The sequence below is a fragment of the Cervus canadensis genome, chromosome 6, assembly GCF_019320065.1.
Source record: "Cervus canadensis isolate Bull #8, Minnesota chromosome 6, ASM1932006v1, whole genome shotgun sequence".
NCBI classification, from domain to species: Eukaryota; Metazoa; Chordata; class Mammalia; order Artiodactyla; family Cervidae; genus Cervus; species Cervus canadensis.
Window position 1 is genome coordinate 5,787,008 of NC_057391.1, and position 7,656 is coordinate 5,794,663.

Here is a 7,656-nt window from a genome sequence, read left to right on the forward strand (position 1 = left end):
GGTTCTCCCCAAAGAACAAGGGGGCTAAGTCCCACATCACTCCCAGCCTGGGAGTCCTGTGCCAGGGAGATGAGCTCCCAGAGGGCCAGAGGGGCTTACTTTGCAGAGAGCCAGAGAGCTGTGGAAAACAGAGACTCCACTCTTAAACAGCACACACAAAACCTCACATGCTTTGGGACCCTGTACACAAGCAGTAACGTGAAAAGATCCTGCGCCCGACCCAGCCCTTGGTCCTGGAAGGCCTCCTAGAGAGGTGGAAGGCAACTGGAGCTTACCCCGGGGACACAGTTACATGGTGGCAGCCATTTGGGAGCTCTTTCCACCACACGGCAACATTCAATGCCAAAGAATGCTCAAACTACCTCACAACTGCACTCATCTCACACCCTAGCAAAGTAATGCTCACAATTCTCCAAACCAGGCTTCAACAATACATGAACCGAGAAATTCCAGACGTTCAAGCTGGATTTAGAAAAGGCAGAGGAACCAGAGATCAAATTGCCAACATCCATTGGATCATCAAAAAAGCAAGAAAGTTCCAGAAAAACATCTACTTCTGCTTTATTGACTACGCCAAAGCCTTTGACTATGTGGATCACAATAAACTGTGGAAAATTCTTCAAGAGATGGGAATACCAGACCACCTGACTTTCCTCCTGAGAAATCTGTATCCAGGTCAAGAAGCAACAGTTAGAAGTGGACATGGAGCAACAGACTGGTTCCAAATTGGGAAAGGAGTACGTTAAGGCTGTATATTGTCACCCTGCTTCTTTAGCTTATATGCAGAGTACATCATGAGAAACGCTGGGCTGGATAAAGCACAAGCTGGAATCAAGATTCCCAGGAGAAATATCAATAAGCTCAGATATGCAGATGACACTACCCTGATGGCAGAGAGTGAAGAGGAACTAAAAAGCCTCTTGATGAAAGTGAAAGAGGAGAGTGAAAAAGTTGACTTAAAACTCAACATTCAGAAAATAAGATTATGGCATCCAATCCCATCACTTCATGGTAAATAGATGGGGAAACAATGAAAACAGTGAGACTTTATTTTGGGGGGCTTCAAAATCACTGCAGATGGTAACTGCAGCCATGAAATTAAAAGATGCTTGCTCCTTGGAAGAAAAGCTATGACCAATCTAGACAGCATATTAAAAATCAGAGACATTATTTTCCCAATAAAGGTCCATCTAATCAAAGCTATGGTTTTTCCAGTAGTCATGTATGGATATGAGAGCTGGACTATAAAGAAAGCTGAGTGCCAAAGAATTGATGCTTTTGAACTGTGGTGTTGGAGAAGACTCTTGAGAGCCCCTTGGACTGCAAGGAGATCCAACCAGTCCATCCTAAAGGAGATCAGTCCTGGGTGTTCATTGGAATGACTGATGCTGAAGCTGAAACTCCAATACTTTGGCCACCTCAGGCAAGGAATTGACTCACTGGAAAAGACCCTGATGCTGGGAAAGATTGAGGGCAGGAGGAGAAGTGGATGACAGAGGATGAGATGGTTGGATGGCATCACCGACTTGATGGACATGAGTTTGAGTAAGCTCCAGGAGTTGGTGATGGACAGGGAGGCCTGGCGTGCTGCACTTCATGGAGTCACAAAGAGCCGGACATGACTGAGCGACTGAATTGAACTTCCGCCACGCTTACACCAGGAGTGGTAAGTGCCATTTCGGAATCCTCCATCTACCTTATCAGCCTCAGGACCCAGCTCCGCCTACCAGTCTGCTGGCCCCAATTCTGGGATGCAGCCAGAGTCCCCAGGACCCAGCTCCACTCAACAGTGGGAAGGCACCAGCCCAGGAGTCCCCATTCCCACCCACCAGCAAGCCTGGTCTAGCCTGGGGACCAGCCTCGCCTACCAGTGAGTAGATGCTAGACTCAGGAAAACCTCCACCCCACAGTCTGCAGACACAGTCTCTGTATCACAGGCCAGTCCCAGCCTGTGAGCTGCTGGGCCCTGGCTCCAGGCACCAGGGAGCCTGCTCCAGCCTCAGGACTGGTCTTACCCACCAGTGGGAGGACACTGCCCCAGGAGAACCTCAGCCCTGCCACCTATGGATCCAGCCCACCCACCAGCTGGGCCCTAGCAGGCCAACACAACCTTAGGACACCGCAGACCCCATAGCCAGCCGTGGCCCAACACCAGCTCTGGGCCCTGCAGCTACACCCTAGGACCTGCCTCTGCCTGCAGTGGGCTGGCAAGAGCCCCAGGACCTAGCTTTATCGGCCAGTAAGCCAGTAGCCCCAGGCTCTCCACAAAGCTACAATTATCAAATTGTAGTGGTATTGGCCCAAAAACAGACATACAGATAAATGGAACCGAAAAGAGAACTGAGGAATGAGCATATGCACTGTGGTCAATCTATGACCAAGGAGGCAAGAATACACAATGCAGGAAATATAGTCTCTTTAATAAGTGGTGCTGGAAAAACTGGACAGCCACATGTAAAAAAAAGAATTAGAACATTTCTTACACTATATCAAAAATCAACTTGAAATGGATTAAAAAAAAACTAAATTTGAGACCAGAAAGCATAAAACTCATAGAAAAAAACATAGGCAGAACACTCTTTGACACAAATCATAGCAATATTTTTGGCTCTATCTTCTAAGGCAAAGGAAACAAAAGCAAAAATAAATAAGTGAGACCTAATTAAACTGAAAAAGTTTTTTACAGCAAAGGAAACCACTTGCAAAAATATAACTGATAAGGGGCTAGTATCCAAAATATATAAACTGCTCATTCAACTCAATATCAAAAGGCACAAACAACCCACCTGAAAAGTGGGCAGACGATACAAAAGGGTAATTTTTCAGTGAGGACATACAGATGGTCATCAGGCAGATGAAAAGATGTTCAATACTGTCAATTGTCAGAGAAATACAAATCACAACCACAATAAGATATCACCTCATACCTGTCAGAGTGTCTATCATCAAAAAAAACACAAATAACAAATATCGGTGAGGATGTGAAAAAATGGGAACAGTTGTACGCTGTTGGGGCAATCTAAATTGGTGCAGCCACTGTGGAGAACAACATGGAGTTTCCTCAAGATATTAAAAATAGAACTACTATGTGATCTATGAGCAATTCCATAGCTGGGTATATATCTAAAGAAAACGACACTAGTTCAAAGAGATGCACATACCCCAGTGTTCACAATAGCATTATTTATAAGTGCCAAGATGTGGAAGCAACCTAAGTGTCCACCAGCAGATGAACAGATAAAGAAGTTGCGATATACATATACACAATGGAATACCACTCAGTCATAAAAAGGAAGGAAATTTTGTCATTTGTCCCAACATGGAGGGACCTGGAGGATATCATATTTAATGCAATATGTCAGAGAAAGATATACACTGTACGTTATGCATTCCACTTATAAGTGGAATCTAAAAAATAAACTAGTCAATACAACAAAAACAGACAGACTCATAGGTATAGAGAACAAATTAGTGTTTACAGTGGGGAGAGGGATGGCTGAAGGGGCAAGATGGGGTATGGGACTAAGAGGTATAAACTACTATATACAAAATAAATGAGCTACAATATCACCAATATTTTATAATAACTACAAATGTATATAATTTATTAAAATTTTGAATCACTATATGGTACACCCGAAATCAACATAATATTATAAATCAACTATGTTTCAATTTTTAAAATATCTAAAGAAAAGCAAGCAGAGTTAACTAAAACACACACACAGCCTTTATATAATGGAAAATTTCAAATATGCATAACAATAGTATAATTTACTCTACTCATTAACCAACAACTGTCAACATTTTGCCAATCTTCTTTCATTGTAATCAAGTGAAATTTCTTGCATTTCATTTATCTCAGAAGATCACGTTATTTTACTTGAAACACTCCAATGTAATACATAGGACATTTTAAAGAAACACCACTAATCATATCCAACCAAAGTAATAATTCCTCAAAATCATTCCCAGTTGGGAAAGATGTCTTTTACAGTTTGTTTCTTTGAATCATGGTTCAAACATGGCATTGGGTTGTTATTCTCCTAAGTCTCTTTAATTCCACAATAATTATCCTTTCTTTTTATCTCTTTTATGCCACCAATTTAATGAAGAAGCTGACAATTTGTCCTATAGAGTGTCTTACATTATAGATTTAGCCAAATATTTTCTTATGGTCACTTGTACCTCTGATCCCCATATTTTCCATAAGCTGGTAGTTACATCTAGAGAGGGAGTCAGATAAGAACCTTCCTGAGTGATGCTATGGACTTCCTACTATATCACATAATGTTTGCTTCTGCAACTTTTAGTGATGCTACGATTGAGTCATGGACTTAGAAATGTAACACATTTAAAAACTAAATGGGAGAAAACAATTGGAAGAATTCACTTAGGCAGATGATAAGTAAGTACAGGGTCTGGATCAGTCAAGAGAAGGTGTACTTGTGTGTCAAGATTTGCAGACAGAAGGACTTGACCCACGCTTTCTCAGCCTTCTACACTTCTATGATAGTACAACCCACATGAATGAGTTTTGTGACTCCTTTTGATGATACCACTCTCATAAAATTGGGGAGGATATGACAATGTTAATATTGGTTCAGTTAATTCTTTGCAAAACCCTAATGCATTCTCTGGTTTGAGTCCACTACAGAAATGTCAGACACAGATTAAACCAATCTTAGCCAAACATGAGTCAAGGTCCCTACACTCCTTCAGCCTATCGAGGGCTCCTTGCTCACTACAACAGTCAGAACGGCCTCCTACCCAGAATCCTGTCTCCAAGGCATCCTTCACACCCCACCTGCCAGATTCTCAAGTACAAATCAAACCATCTCCCTATCTGTGCTGGTTAGACTTTTCCAGTGGCTTTCCATGGTCTGCTGGAAAAACTTATATAACTCCTTAATTTGTCTCTCAAGGATGTTCCCCACCTTCCTTTTCTTCTGTCTTCTGTAGGCCATGCCTTCACCCAACACTCTAACCACATCCAACCCCACGTTGCTCTCCGGATGCTATGCTCCTTCACAGCTCGGGGTCTTGAGGCAGTTATCCCCCTGCGTAGAATGCCTTTCCTCTGGTCAGCCTGGCAGTTTCCCAACCATCCCTGAGACTCCTGGTGCCAAGCCACCTTGCCCTCCCTGGTCTGCCTTGAAAGCTCCTCTCCTGTCTCTGTTTCCTCACCAGTCACACCATCACTCTGCCCCAGCAGACTTTCCTGGGCCTGGCATGTTGCAGGCACTCAGGAAACACTTGTTGAATGGATTCATTTAAAATAAAGCCCAGGAGGAAGAATGAGGAAAGCACTGGGTGAATCCGCCATTGGCTGAATAGGCACCCTTGGGAGATGAGCTAAGTGCTAACTGACCACGTCTGCACTAGAACACCCCTAGCTTTGGCCTTATTTCTGTCTGCTCAATGGGTTTTATCCCTTTAAGAACTTGGCTTCAAATACAAATGACCCCTCTTTATAGCTGCGTGGTCTTAGGCACTTGCCCGTTTCTTTTCTCGTTGTTAGAGGCTGTGCTGGCTCTTCATTGCAGCTCCCAGCCTTTCTCTAGCTGTCACACACGAGCCCAGCTGCCCGCCCCACCCCCCACACGTGGGCTCTTAGTTCCCCGACCAGGGATCAAACCCACACACCCTGCGTTGGAAGGTGGGTTCTTAACAACTGGACCACCAGAGAAGTCCCTCTTACCAGTTTCATCCTTTATAAACTGGAGGCGACGACAGAATCCATGATAAAGCTTGTTTTGAGGAGTCAGTTAATACACATAATGTGCTTAGAGTGGTACCTGCAGCATAGTAGTAGGAAGTGTGATTGAAATGCTCGTTATTGGCATTTCTGCATAGGTCTTAACATCTCTACTTGACGGTTGGTTCTTCGAAACCATAATTTATATCTGATTGAGTTGTATTTACTCCATAGCATGTGGCATAAACTGCTGCAGGATGAATGAAAACAACCAGGGAGATTGTTCAGGGTGGTCATAAAGAGGATGGACTTTGAGGCCAGGCTTCCTGGGTTTCCATCCCAACTCCTCCACTGACCACTATATGCCCTTCAGCATACAGACTTAAGCCCTTTGTGCCTCTGTTCTCCTTGTCTGTAAAATGATAATAGTTGTGGTCTGTTGTGATGGTTGTGTGAGATCAGAGATCATTTGTGTAAAGCTCCTAGCACAGTGCCTTCACATGGGAACTGCTCAATAGACATAAGTAAATATTATTATTTACTTTCTTTCTTGAGCATATTTGCATTTTTGCATGAACTAAATAGGGAATCTATGCTGGGGCAAATTAGTATTTTGGACCTATCCCAATAATCCATCCTCTTTGGTTATTGTTTTCATTCCAAAGTCTTTGACTATCATGCCAATTCTGCTTATACTTACACAAATAAGGTAGCTGGAATTCTGTCTGTTCACCAGAATGAATGATGTGTATGTCTATCATTGGCTGTGTTCAGTGCAGCCCCTCCCACTAACTCAAAGTTAAAAAAAAAAAAAAGGAACAATGAGACCATTCAAGTCTAAAGATGGAACCAATCCAGGGAACTCAGGACAAATGTGGTTCTTCAGCAGTCTACCTATCAGTCAGGAGTGGGTGAGAATTCCCAAAGCTCTATGACCTAATGGCTAGGGCATCTTGGGCTAAAAACAGGCCCCAATGGAGATTAAACAGGAATTCAGGCATGGCTCCAATTCAGCACTAGGTTTGAGCTGAACTGACCATCCCTCTGGGAGTGCTCCTTAATGAAGAACAAGACCCACTTAGCGAGCAGGATGGCGGACAGTGGCTCGGCATCCTCACAGGCTAAGAGCCCAGGGAAATGGACCCTGGAAGAAACTGACTGGACGTCACCTCACAATGACTTTTGTATCCTACATATGCCATATTTTCCCCAAAAGTTTATCTGGGGATGTTGTGAACATAGCTTCTTTGCTTTATAACCCAAGTTCAAATGTCCTTATCTTGTAACTAAAGGTTAAAAATATTTCTTTATTCTTTGAAAAAAAAAAATTTATTGGATATGCATATTCAGTTGCTGAACTGTGTTTGACTCTTTGTGACTCCATGGACTGTAGCCCGCCAGGTTTCTCTGTCCATGGAGTTTTCCAGGTAAGAATACTGGAGTGGGTTGCAATTTCCTATCCCAGAGGATCTTCCTGACCCAGAGATCCAACCCACGTCTCTTGCATGTCTTGTATTGGCAGGGAGATTCTTTACCACTGTGCCACCTGGGAAGCCCAATTTTGACTGGAGTATAGTTAATTTACAACGTTGGTTAGTTTAAGATGTACAGCAAAGTGAATCAGTTATACATATACATGTATTCATTCTTTTTAAAAGATTATTTTCCCGTATGGGCCATTTCAGAGGAAAATAGCCTTCTTTCTTAAATCTCACTCCTTACTAATGCCCATAGATTACGGATACCAAAAAATTCTTATGATAAGCTATCAGACCATTCTAAAATATCTTCAGGTTGCCAAATGAAGTTCTATGTATCTATATAATTTGTAGTGATCAAGGAGGAAGATGATTTTGAGAACCTGGGGTCTTTCTTATAATAATAACAGCAGATAACATTTATTGAGCACTTCCTATGTGCCAAAAATGTTCCTTCATTATCTCATGCAGCCTCATAGG